Raw genomic sequence first — 12,451 nt, 5'->3', positions numbered from 1 at the left:
AGGATGACAGTGTCCTTAGTGTGTGCCATGCTTATTGTGTGCCTTGCTTGGGATGTGCCTGTCTGTGGGGAAGCCCCTGCAGGGACTGTAGCGATAGGACAATGGGTAATGGGTTCAAACATAAACAGGGGAGATTCACATTAGATCTAAGGAAGAAGTTCTTCCCTGTGAGGGTGCTGAGGTGCTGGCACAGGGTGCCCAGAGAAGCTGTGGCTGCCCCATCCCTGGCAGTGTTCAAGGCCAGGTTGGACACAGGGGCTTGGAGCAAGCTGCTCTAGTGGAAGGTGTCCCTGCCCATGGCAGGGGTTGGAACTGGATGATCTTAAGGTCCTTTCTAACCCAAACCAGTCTGGGATTCTATGATGCACCCATCAGAGGATGCCACTGCCCTTAGGGTCCTTTTTCTGCATCTACCTTGGGTTGATCCCTGCTTTTAGTGACCCTGAACTTGGAGCAGTACTAGCCAGCAGAGTTGTATTAGGCTCCTAGAGCACATCCTCTTGGGAAGGATGCTATGGGGTGGGAAGCATGGCCCTACACACACTGTGTGAAACCCAGCTGCACCTTAGGCTGGGAGATGAGGTGGATGAGTAGGAAGGATTAACGGTAATGAAATAATGTGGGGCAGGTGAGGGAGTAGGGAAGAAAGGAAAGGAAAAGGAGGGAAAGGGGAGATAGGAAGTGTGGTTGTGGGATGGGTGGTGTTATGTCCTGGGTCTTGTATGTTGAGGAGGAGAGATGGTATTTAGGGATGTCTTCTTGCTGCCCTTCATCCTGGACTGCAGGCTGGGGGAAGTGGGGACTCAGTGTAAGTAAATTCATGAGTATTTGAGATGGGCTGGATTTGGGGTGCTGGTGGTGCTGCTGCTGAGCAGTGCCTTGAGGTGTGATGGCTGTTGAGCAGTTCTCACTTGGTAAAGCAGCTCCAGGAGCCTTCTTTTGGGTCAGTAGCTGTGTTAATACAAAGGAGCAAAACAGATGCATGGGGAAGGAAACATCAATAACATCGGCAGTCAGTGCAGCCGGCTGAAACCATCTTCATGTCTTGGCAGTGCTGTCAGCTGCTGTTCCTCATGAACTAGCAGCTCATCCTAATGACAGTGTTATCCATTCCTTAGCATTTCAGCCCTGGGACTACCTGCAGTCTGGTAAGGTACTGTATATTCGATAATAACATAGCCGCTCTAAGCATGCTACTTCTTGCTAGAAAGAAATAATTTCTCATCAGAAATGCCCTTTGCGGGGAAGAAAACCCTATCCCAAAGGAAACACCCATTTAGCGATCCTGGCTTTTCTGTGCTGAAGTTTTCCCCTTTTATTCATTAATAATACACCTGCAGCATCTTGCTGTGCTGTGCAGTAACTGAGCCTGGCAAGAAGCTGATGCAGGTGTTTTTGCTATGAGGTGAAGGTCTCCCTGCTTTGCAGCTGCATGGTCTTAGCTGCCTCTTGCCTGGATGATGGTACCTCTGCATCCCAAACCAGAGCTTAAGCAAATCAGGAGCTGCCACTTAGCTCAGAGAGCTGTGCTAAGGAAGGAGTTTATTGCTTGTGTAGAGGCTCAGATCTGTTTCCCTTTCAAGCAATCACTCAATGGACAATTTCATCCAAAAGATTTCCTAATGAGAGCAGGATGTTCTCCCTTACCTAAATAGGAGGTAAACTTTGCCTGAATCATATGAATCCTTCACACAATAAAAACCCCCAAAGTGAATGCTCATCCTGAGTAAGCAGCATGGTTGAACCCTGAAATTGGTCTAACATATCCGAAGAGTAATCCTGCCACATTTTAACAGTGTTGATTCTGACCTCTCCATTTTTTATTCAGCTGCATGAAGTAGCAGGAGGGTACAAATGTAATCCACAGTCAGAAGTAATAAAGAGCTGTTTGGGAAGCTGGAACAGGAGTGTGTGTAAACAAAGGGTACCTGATAAAATAATGACCACAGTGTGCGACTGTGCTATAATAAATAATAAAATGACAACTTAATTCAACAAATCCAGTAATAGAAATAACTGAAATAACAAGCTTGGCGTAGAAACAGGAAGGTTGCTGTAATATAAAACCGTATGTAGTATAATGAAATCGTACTTGTTCAGTCATCTTGCCAAACTTGTTCAACATCTTTGTCGCTGACATGGACAGTGGGGCTGAGTGCGCCCTCAGCAAGTTTGCCGATGACACCAAGCTGTGTGGTTCGGTTGATACGCTGGAGGGAAGGAATGCCATCCAGAGGGACCTCGACACGCTTGTGAGGTGGGCTGATGCCAACCTCATGAGGTTTAACCATGCCAAGTGCAAGGTCCTACACCTGGGTTGGAGCAATCCCAGGCACAGCTACAGGTTGGGCAGAGAAGAGATTCAGAGCAGCCCTGAGGAGAAGGACTTGGGGGTGTTGGTTGATGAGAAAATGAACATGAGCCGGCTTCAGTGTGTGCTTGCAGCCCAGAAACCAACCATATCCTGGGCTACATCAAAAGGAGTGTGACCAGCAGGTCAAAGGAGGTGATCCTGCCCCTCTACTCTGCTCTTGTGAGACCTCACCTGGAGCATTGTGTGCAGTTCTGGTGTCCTCAACATAAAAAGGACATGGAACTGTTGGAACAAGTCCAGAGGAGGCCACGAGGATGATCAGGGGACTGGAGCACCTCCCATATGAAGATAGGCTGACAGAAAGTTGGGGCTGTTCAGCCTGGAGAAGAGAAGGCTGCGTGGAGACCTCAGAGCAGCCTTCCAGTATCTGAAGGGGGCCTATAGGGATGCTGGGGAGGGACTCTTCATTAGGGACTGTAGTGATAGGACAAGGGGTAATGGGTTAAAACTTAAACAGGGGAAGTTTAGATTGGATATAAGGAGGAAATTCTTTCCTGTTAGGGTGGTGAGGCACTGGAATGGGTTGCCCAGGGAGGTTGTGAATGCTCCATCCCTGGCAGTGTTCAAGGCCAGGTTGGACAGAGCTTTGGGTGACATGGTTTAGTGGGAGGTGTCCCTGCCCATGGCAGGGGGGTTGAAACTGGATGATCCTAAGGTCCTTTCCAACCCTAACTATTCTGTGGTTCTATGATTCTAATCAGAACAATAGATGCGTATGAAGGTATCAAAGAAACACTACTTACAAATAGTAAACTTGAATAATAATAGTATTATTACTATCTTTTATATTATTATTATACTATTATTATTACTATCAGTAATAATCCTGGAAAGCCTGAGAAAACTCTGTCTTCTTTGGGCAACTGCTGAATTATCAGCCCATGTAAGACTTTACACGGTGAGCCCTCACCAGCTTTCTTCCGTCTTTGCTCACAAGACTGTGGGATTTGTTTGATCTCCTCTTCCAGTCTTGGCAAGCCCTGACCCTGCCTGAATGGGGGAAGCACCACACAAATAGGCGAGCTCTCGAATGGTGTTCTTTTAGTGGTTAAACTAATATGTTCTACAGGAGCTGCCGTAGATGTACTGTTTTGCTGTCTTGCTTGTTTCCTACAAGCTGGTAACCAAATCTCAGAGCGCCGTGTTTCCACAGCGTGTTACACACACAGAAGCTGTTTACTAGAAATACAGAATTAATATGAATCAGGTTTTGCGTTTACAAGGTGTATTTTTGGCAGTTTAAGGTTTGCAGGAGACTCGCAGAAAGCCCTTTGCTCGGCAGCGAGTGTGTTACCAAGTGGGTGAGCACCTTCCACCCCCATCAGTGTGGGGTGGGAGCTGGGAGCAGCCGTTCTGCAGAGCCTGGTGTGCTCCAGGAAAGCAGTGGAGATCTGGGGAGATTTGCTTGATTTTCCTCTGGGTTTTAACCATATATGTATGTGTGTATAGATATAGGTATGTGTATCTACATCATCTACATCTCATTCACGCACTCCGGGGAGCAGAGCTGTGCTTGCAGGCAGGAGCTGAAGGGTCTGGAGTACAAGGCTGGGTGGGGAGGTGTTGCTAGGAGATGGAGACTCCAGTGTCTGGCAAAGCAGCGTTTTTATTTCTGGTGTAGATCACACAAAATGGTATTTGAGTGTGAAGCAGGCTTAGAAATCTCTTCCCTCTGCTCACATCCATCTCTGAATGATCCGTCTGTGCTTAGCAGGGTTGCAGCTTATTTAAAATAGAAATCAAACGTAGACTGGGGGGTGTTCAGTGGTGATTTGCTGTCTCCCAGATCTTCTTTTGTTCCCTTGTTTTCTTTCCCCCCTACTCACTGAGGAATCCCTTGTTTGACCAGCAGGATATATGACTGTGTTTAGGGGGGGAGCATCCATGCATACCTTTGGTTCCTTTGTGGCCAATTGTCTCCGCTTTTTCAGACGCTGCATGTTAACACTAATTTTGTCTGGGTTTGGGCTTATTAAATACATCCTGCCAGGGCTTGTTCTCTCTTGCTTTGATGCTTGTGCCCCTTAGTGCACCCCAGTGCCAGTTGGGAGTCATCCCTCCATCACAGCTGGCTGCATTCCCACCCTTCTTGCAGGCATGATGGCATGGGGACAGATGCTGTGGGATGCTTGGCCCTTCACTTGGGGCAACTCATCCCTCCCTGCTGCATTATTAGGGCTGGATTTGCAGTAGAATTTAGGTCTAAATGCTAAACCATGGGTGCTTTTGCACTCCTTTGTGGGGTTCACAGGCTCCTCACAGCTCTTGCAGAGGCTCTTGCCATGTGCTCACATTTTGCTGATGCTCCTCACAGGCACCAAACCCTCTTCACTCAAAATGCAAGGTAATACAGGGCTAAAAAGCAGGACCAAACATGTCTGCCCTGTCAGAGGACAGCTCAGCACTCTGAACCTGTTAGTCCATTAGGGAAGAGATGAGGATGCTGTATTTTTTCCAGTTCAGTGTGACCAAAAAAGGACCAGGAAAGCTGTACATCTGTTTATACAAAAGCTCGGGTTCTGGAGCATGCCATCCATCCCTTGTAAGTGCCCTAAATCTGTGGATTTTGAGTAGGATTTGCTTTCCCAGCCTGGTTTTGGAGGAGATAGCTAATGGGATAATGTAGCAGTGGGTAAACTGTGGCATGTGAAAGGGTTTTTTTGAATGTTAGAGAAACTACATGCATGAGAGGCTTATGCACATTAGATTTGTAACCGAGCACTTCCCATTCATATTATGTGACTGATGTTATTTATCAAACCCCATTTACCATCCAGGAGCAGATGTTGAACTGTCATGCTGCAGTGTTGGAAACTAATTTTTCTGGGGGTTAGCTATTCCAAAACAATCTTGGGATTACCTTGTTGTAATATAACAAGTATTATTCCAAAAACATGGTGCATATGGGCCTGATGTCTATTATGGTCTCTTTTTGGTATTGAGTGTAAATCTAAACTGCATGGGAGCATAGGATGCACTGGTGGGAATGGGAGCTGAAAACCCTCCCTGAGTCAGAGTGGGGAAGGAGTGTGGTATTTCTCACACTGAAAGCAAAATACTTTAAGCATGCAGCATGATAAACACACATTTAATGAAGAGACTGCTAAATAGAGACCGTTTGCATATGCAAGCACTGGGTGCATGCCTGCTGTAACCAGCAGTGAGAGCAGCACATGTTTTCTGAGTGCTTTACTCTTAAACTTCTGGATAAGGTTTTCCTAAAGGCACAAATTCCTCATCCCATTAGAAGTTAATAATAACAAATTCCTGTTATTCTATTATATATGCTCTGTGATTAGGGTGATGGTTTATTTAGGGCTTTGGGAGGTTGTTTTTAAAGCAACTACAGCCTTTTTCATGAACTCAGTCTTTTGGGCTTTATCCACAACTGTGAAGCACAATATGGATTTGAGGTGACCTGTATGGAAAGGTGGGGGGTGTTTTTTCATTTCCATGCAGTCTTGCCCTCCTTTCCTTTCCAGGTTGTGGGCAATACAATTCCTGCAGAAACCCTGGAGCTCAGCAGCAAATCCTGAAAGATAACTTCTAGCAGCGAGGAGGGAAAAGCAGTGACTGCGTGAGCTGCTTATAGCATTTTTTCAGTGCCTTGCCAAGTATGTTTTCTTTTAGGGCATAATCTGTGAGTGCTGGCAGAGCTTCTCTTGGCTTTGCCTAATTAGCTCAGCTGGGAAAGCATTTGCTAGTGGGGAGGAGCCTGAAGTTTATCCTCACCCTTCAGTTTGGACCCATGAGCATCTATTCCAGGGACACACTGAGGGAGAGTTTAGGATTTGGTCTGCTGCCTGTACAGTAGATCCAGCCCTTTTCAACCTTGATTTAAATGCTGTTTAAAAATCCATGACCTTGCAGAATCAGTCCACTGTTTCCTTGCCCTGTCTTGCTGCACTATATCAGAGCACCACTGCAAACAGTGTGGAACAGCATGTTCTCCACGTCCACAATAGCCAGGACAAGAATAGGGCTAAAATTAAACCACACACAGATGGTATGAAATGAAGAAATACTTAAAGTGAAGCTTGTTGAAGCATCAGAATGTGTTATTTGGATGGGACTGTGGAGTGCAGATGTTCCTGCCTGGGGTAAAGGGATGCTGCGAGGTCAGTCTCTGCACATCCAAGTGTCTCAGCCAGGGCCCTGGGATTTGGGTTCAGCTCCTGTGGGATGCTGGGCAAGCTGTTAAGGGCTGAAGTGTCCAAAGAAGGAAAGATGGAGCTAAGCTGAAGTCTAAAATCCCCATCCAAACCTTCCACTCGGCTGCTGCCAAGCCCTGATGTTTAAGTGGCTTTCATTTTACTTTAACTTTTAAGCTCCCCACCTGGGTATCTGCCAAAAGTTAGACCTCTCTTATTAACCCAAACTGCTCCATTTTTAACAGCACCAAGCTGCGAAGTTACTAAGCCCAGAACAACCCAAGGTACAGCTATTGCCTTAGCGGCTGCATCTTGAAAGCATCTTTAGTGCCTTCTGCTACCTGCAGTCCAGGACAAAACTTTGCTTGGAGGAATTCAGGAGTCCTAATCCCCATTCCAGTTGTGTCTGTGTCAATCCCCAATTTTGAAGTCAATGTAGGTATTTATTTAGCCCTCAATCTTCCTATGTTTCCGTTCCACATCCTCATAACTCATTCCGTCTCCCTGCCTGTGTCTGAGTGGACATTTTAGGCTGGAAACTCTTAGACCTGGCCAGAAAAATGCATGTATTTATGGCAGGACGTTACACTTTGTGACAGGCTGCTAGTATTATGGGCTGGCTGCACCTCTGAGAGGTTTATCCCTGCTGTTTCTGTGCTGGGTCTGAGCATCCCTCGGCTGGACTATAACACATAGTCCTGTTTGCGTGCGTGCGTTTGATAAGCATGTCGTTTCAACTGAAATGCCTCTGTCTGGGGCTGGTGCTCTTGAAGAATCGCTCTCACCCTCTCTCATCTCAGTGGCAAACTGAGAAAGGTTTCCTTTAGTCAGCTGGGGGAGAGAGGGAGGATTTATGAATCGGAGAAACGCATTCCTGATGCGGAATAGGCACATTCCCCATTTCCCCCTCCTGCCCCCTGCTCAATAAACGCACCATTTGTGTGGCAAATAGCCAAGGGTTTTATGAATACAGCTCTTACTTTCTCCAGCTGCTAGAAACATTTCTCAAATATGAATTAAAATAAAAAGCCTTGCTAGACACTTTTAGCACTCATAATTCTGCTATTTTTGGTCTGCGGTGTGGAGTTCTTGCATCAGAAATCTTGCTTTGAGAGGCTTGAGTGGCTTCTTTCAAACAGTATGAAATTGAAAAAAGAAATAAATCTCAAAGATGTATGACTTTAAATAATTGTTCACACCGTAAGGATCATCAGGAACTCGATGTGATTATGTGATTATTTCTTGGGTGACATGATTTAGTGTGAGGTGTCCCTGCCAATGGCAGGGGGGTTGGAACTAGGTGATCTTAAGGTCCTTTCCAACCCTAACTGTTCTATGGTTCCATGTGCCTAAGTGTGGTGCTTCCCTGGTTGTTGTGACTGTGAAGTGCTAGCTCTGATATTTTATATGGGCTTGTTCTGCCTTTAGAAGCCATTGGGGTGTGTTCTTGAGAAGCTGGCGCATCTGGGATTAGGTATCTTTAATAAATCAACTACTAGAGAAAAGGAAAGACGAGGACTGCAATCCATGCAGAGGAATCATAGCTTTTAAGACAAGTGTTTAAGGTTACAGTGCAGGAATGAGCTTTGGTAAGAGAGCCAGCAAACCATGATAACATTATGAAGATGGTTGAACTGTGAGTATGCAGTTTGCAGAGCATGAGCAGGGAGAGGACATGGCAGGGATTTGTCAGGAAGGCAGGCGAGGAGCAGGGAGATGTGCTTAGAGGATGGCAGAGGAAAGGGCGTGCTTTTTCCAGGGAGGATGCATTTGGACAGTTTGCAGTTGTCAGTGGTTTTCTGCATCAGCCCTGTATTACCTGTGCGTTTGTGCAGGGGTTTTTGAATGCTTCCCTGCAAAGTGGGACTCATGCTTTGTTCAGAGTCACTCAGGAGGGTTATCCTGAGCAGGGAGCACAAGGTGGTACCACCTAAGCAGTAGCTGCAGTGGGGCATGGGGCATCTTTTCCCTGCTGTGTTTATAATCCAGCTGTTCTTCTTCCTATAAAGAACTTTGCCTATCTCCCTGAACCAGAGCTGGGTAAATTAGGAGTTAGTAAGCAAAACAAGCAGACTGCTTGGCTGCTCCTAGGTACCTAGATGTAGTGTGTGGTTAAAGAAAAGAAAATCCATTTCTGACAGAGCATAAATCATGCTGCTTCCTCCACTCTTCCAACTGCAAACATCCTCTAGAGAGAGCAGCCAGAGTCATTTTGGATATCCACAGTCAGCAGTGCCAGAGGGATTGGTTTCCTGGAGGAAGGGGCTCACACGGTGCTTGTCCAGCACATGGGCACATCAGGGCTCTCCCGGTCACTTTGTGTTTCTCTATTCCAGTGATGTGGCAGCCAGCAGAGAAAGGAGAAAACCTGGATAAATATCAGCTCTCACCCAGTCAGATTTTAAAGGTGAATCAAGGAAATATGGGGAGCAGGATGACACACGAATCTAGGTTGTGATGCCATTAAGATGGAGCGAATGGAAGTTGCAGGCTTTGAATGATCTCTCATCTATTCCTAGACCGATGCACAGCAAGGAGAGGTGAAACTGAGAGCAGATCTTGCCTTATGAATTTGTATGACACGGTAACAGGATGGCTCAATTTATTTGTAAGAGCAGTAGAGATTTTTCACTTCTGATGCATTAACCTGAATCCCAACGAGACTGGAGATAAATAACAGAGCCTCCTAGAGACAGAAAACTAGCCAAAGGGCCTGTGCATCTGGATCTACACGCAGAAATCCATATTTTTGCTGGCTGGTGGGAAAAGAAGAGTATTCCCCCCATTGTGCACATCAGCCCTAGTGGGTTCATCTTTAAGGATGAAAGGTTCAGTGTCTGTTATGGTTATGGCAAGGCTGCCGCAGGGATGCTCAGCGGTAATTACATGGCTGGCATTTTTGTGTGCCTGTGAGATGGAGATTTGTCTAAGGCTGCAGCAGCTTCACTCATGTAGGTCACCAAGCTCAACAAGGGAGCAATGGGAAATGGGTGTGAACTGTTGCACTCATTTGGAGAGAGGACTCAATTATCCAGAGGCTTTGATGGGAAATAATTGCTGAAGGCTTTAATACAAGTTGCCATTGTCAAAGAAGTTGCTGTCCCTTGGCTGCTCTGCAGGAACTTCCCTGTGCCCAGGCTTACCCTGGCATCGATGGAGCAAGCTGCCTGGAGTTACCTTGCTCCCATAGGAAGGGAAGACACCTTACACGGGCAGGAACTATCCATCAGCCAAAGTGGGGTAGCACTTTACAGTGCAGCTACCTGACTGTGTGTCAAAGCCCTTCAATCATGCATGTAAACTCAACTTACAGCACTTGTAAGTCGTACCCAGCTCCAGCTTGCATGTCTTACTTAATGAATTAGGGCCTCATCACAGGGATGTTATTCATATTTTACTGATCAGAAAATAACTCACAAATCACACATAACAAAGGGTGTTTTCCCTGATTCCAAGGCTTCAGTTAACCTCTATACAATGCTTTAATAGCAGTGCATTGTGAAAATAAACCTAAATTTGACCATCCGTGTTAAAAACTGACAACCCCAAATCTCTTTTGTGAGAAATAACAATCTTTTGGCTTATAGGTTACAGTCTTATACCACGCTAACCATGCCCACCAGATGCATGCAGCAGTATTACTAGATACCTAGGGATATCATTTTTTGCTTCAGACTGTATTGCATGTTACTGCATTGATTTAATTCTACAGTCTGCTTGATATCATGGCTTTTATAAGCACGGATTTAGCTTTTTCTTGTGTCCTATTGCAAGTTTGTGCATTACTGTCATTTTCCAGCTTTTTCCAGCACATGCTGAGAGCAGTTGGCTTTTTCCCATGGACTTCGGTGTATGTTGTACCAGGAATTTACTGATCAATTTGAGAAATGGCGTTTTGTAGTAACCCTGCAAATGTTTTCGGACCAGCTCATGGATACAGGTCATCATCCGACAGCAGCGGTTTTGGCCTGGTTTTGTGCGCTATGTAAACGAAAGCGATTTTCACAGCTGGCCTTCCCATCAGTTTTTTCCTGCTGCGTAGAGATTACATCTCCTAATCTGGTTTTATAACTTCAGTGAATCAGCCATGAGGCTTTAGAGCACTCTGCTCTGCTAAGGTTGTGGAGAGCTTCCATCTGAGGATGCCCTTTCAGATGTGAGCCTTGGGGCTAGCGCGACCGTGGGAGCCACGCTCGCATCCTCTGCAGAAGTCTTCAGAGACCTTCTCTCGGATGAGAACGTTGTGCTTTTCACAGCCCACTTAAGCAGAAATCAGAATGGGTTCTGCCAAGTTTGCTGGGCTGGGAGGGAAAATCTGCAGTATGCAGATGTAGGTGGAAACCCATGAGCTTCCCTGGAGAACCCTCCACTAGCACGGATCACCATGCAACCCACCGATTACAGTGGCAAAGCTTAATCAGTAACAAAATGAGGTCTCGTGAAGTCTCTTACTGACATATCTGGACTGGGGTGTCTAACAAGTAGGAAGGAACAAATGATTTTGGGGTCGTGTAAGTCAGTGTGTGGAAACGGAGCCCTGCTAAGTTTCATGGCCATCTGAGTCGCACATGTTCAGCGAAGGTGCTTTTGATTTGGCCGCTATCTCTGCATGGGGGAATAGTGGGAGATAAATCTGAAGGTTTTTCCAGACGAAAGGAACTTATCAAGTAATACTGAAAACAGACGGCGCAGAGCCAAGCTTGGATTGGGCCCTTATTTTGAGCTGAGTAGAAAGAAACTGTGGCCAAGGGATCAGCTGGAAAACCATTTAACCCTGGTTGAGATTGAACAGGAGCTTTGCTGAGAAAGTCTGATTTGGAATACAAGCATGAGAAAAATCAAGAGCATGATGATTTATACAGTGATTGACAGCATGTCATGTAGGACAACCTGCAAACTCACCTCCTGAAGGTTATACCATGTGTGATCGTATACTCTGGTGAGATGCAGCTATAAAATATGAGAGGTTTAGAGGAAAAACCTCTAAACCTGCTGCCTCTGATCCTTTTCACCTCTCCTGATGTGTCTTTCCCTTACCCTGCCTGTGTCTCAACTTCTGGCTTAGGCACTAACTCTGTTAGGGCAAATGAAAGTAGAGGGATTAGCTCAACAAATCCATGCATCCTAATATTGAGGGCTGGTTTATTTGTTGAATTCCTCATTGTTTGTGGCACCTGGGTTCTCTGACCTCGAGCTCATGCTCTATGCTCCTTGAACTTGTCCACAGAAGGGCAACGAAGCCGGTGACAGGACTGGAAGACAAGTCCTTTGAGGACTAAGGAGTCCTTTGAGGACTAAGGAGTCCTTTGTCCTAAGTCCTTTGAGGCTAAGGACTTCAGGTTTGTCTGATTTGGAGAAATGGAGGCTGAGGGGGGGTGACCTCAATGTTTTCTATACCTTCCTTAGGAAGGGAAGTGGAGAGGAGGTGCTGATCTCTTCTCCCTGGTATCCAGTGACAGGGCATGTGAGAATGGTTCAAAGCTGCACCAAGGGAGGTTTAGGCTGGCCATTTGAAAGCCCTGGAACAGGCTTCCTAGAGAGGTGGTCAATGCCCCAAGCCTGGCAGTGTTTCAGAGGCATTTGGAGTGGCCTCCTACTCTTGTCCACATCCTCAGTTCCTATGAGGAAGAGCTGGGACAATCCTGTCTGCTGCTGAGCGCGTTTTGGGGAGGACAAGTGTGAGAAGTGTGGCTGTAAATGTCTCTCAAAGGTACATTGATGACAGAATGGAAAGGAGCAAGGAGATGGTAATTTGAGGCTCCGATAAAGCTTAACTGCTCAGAAGCTATTGCATTTATTCTCTCTCTTTCTTTTTAATGTAAAGACATGAGACAAACCTAGCTTCATTGCTGAGCTAGTATGTCTTTATTGGTTATTTCACAGGATGTTTGTGGTGACTTTTTAATTAATTAAGGAATTGTATTCA

This window comes from Pezoporus wallicus, unplaced genomic scaffold (genome assembly GCF_028554395.1).
Source record: "Pezoporus wallicus isolate ANWC-B61680 ecotype Strahan unplaced genomic scaffold, APGP_CSIRO_Pwel_v1 contig_8108, whole genome shotgun sequence".
Lineage (NCBI taxonomy): Eukaryota > Metazoa > Chordata > Aves > Psittaciformes > Psittacidae > Pezoporus > Pezoporus wallicus.
The sequence above is the reverse complement of the archived record's forward strand: the minus strand, read 5'-3'. Positions refer to the sequence as shown.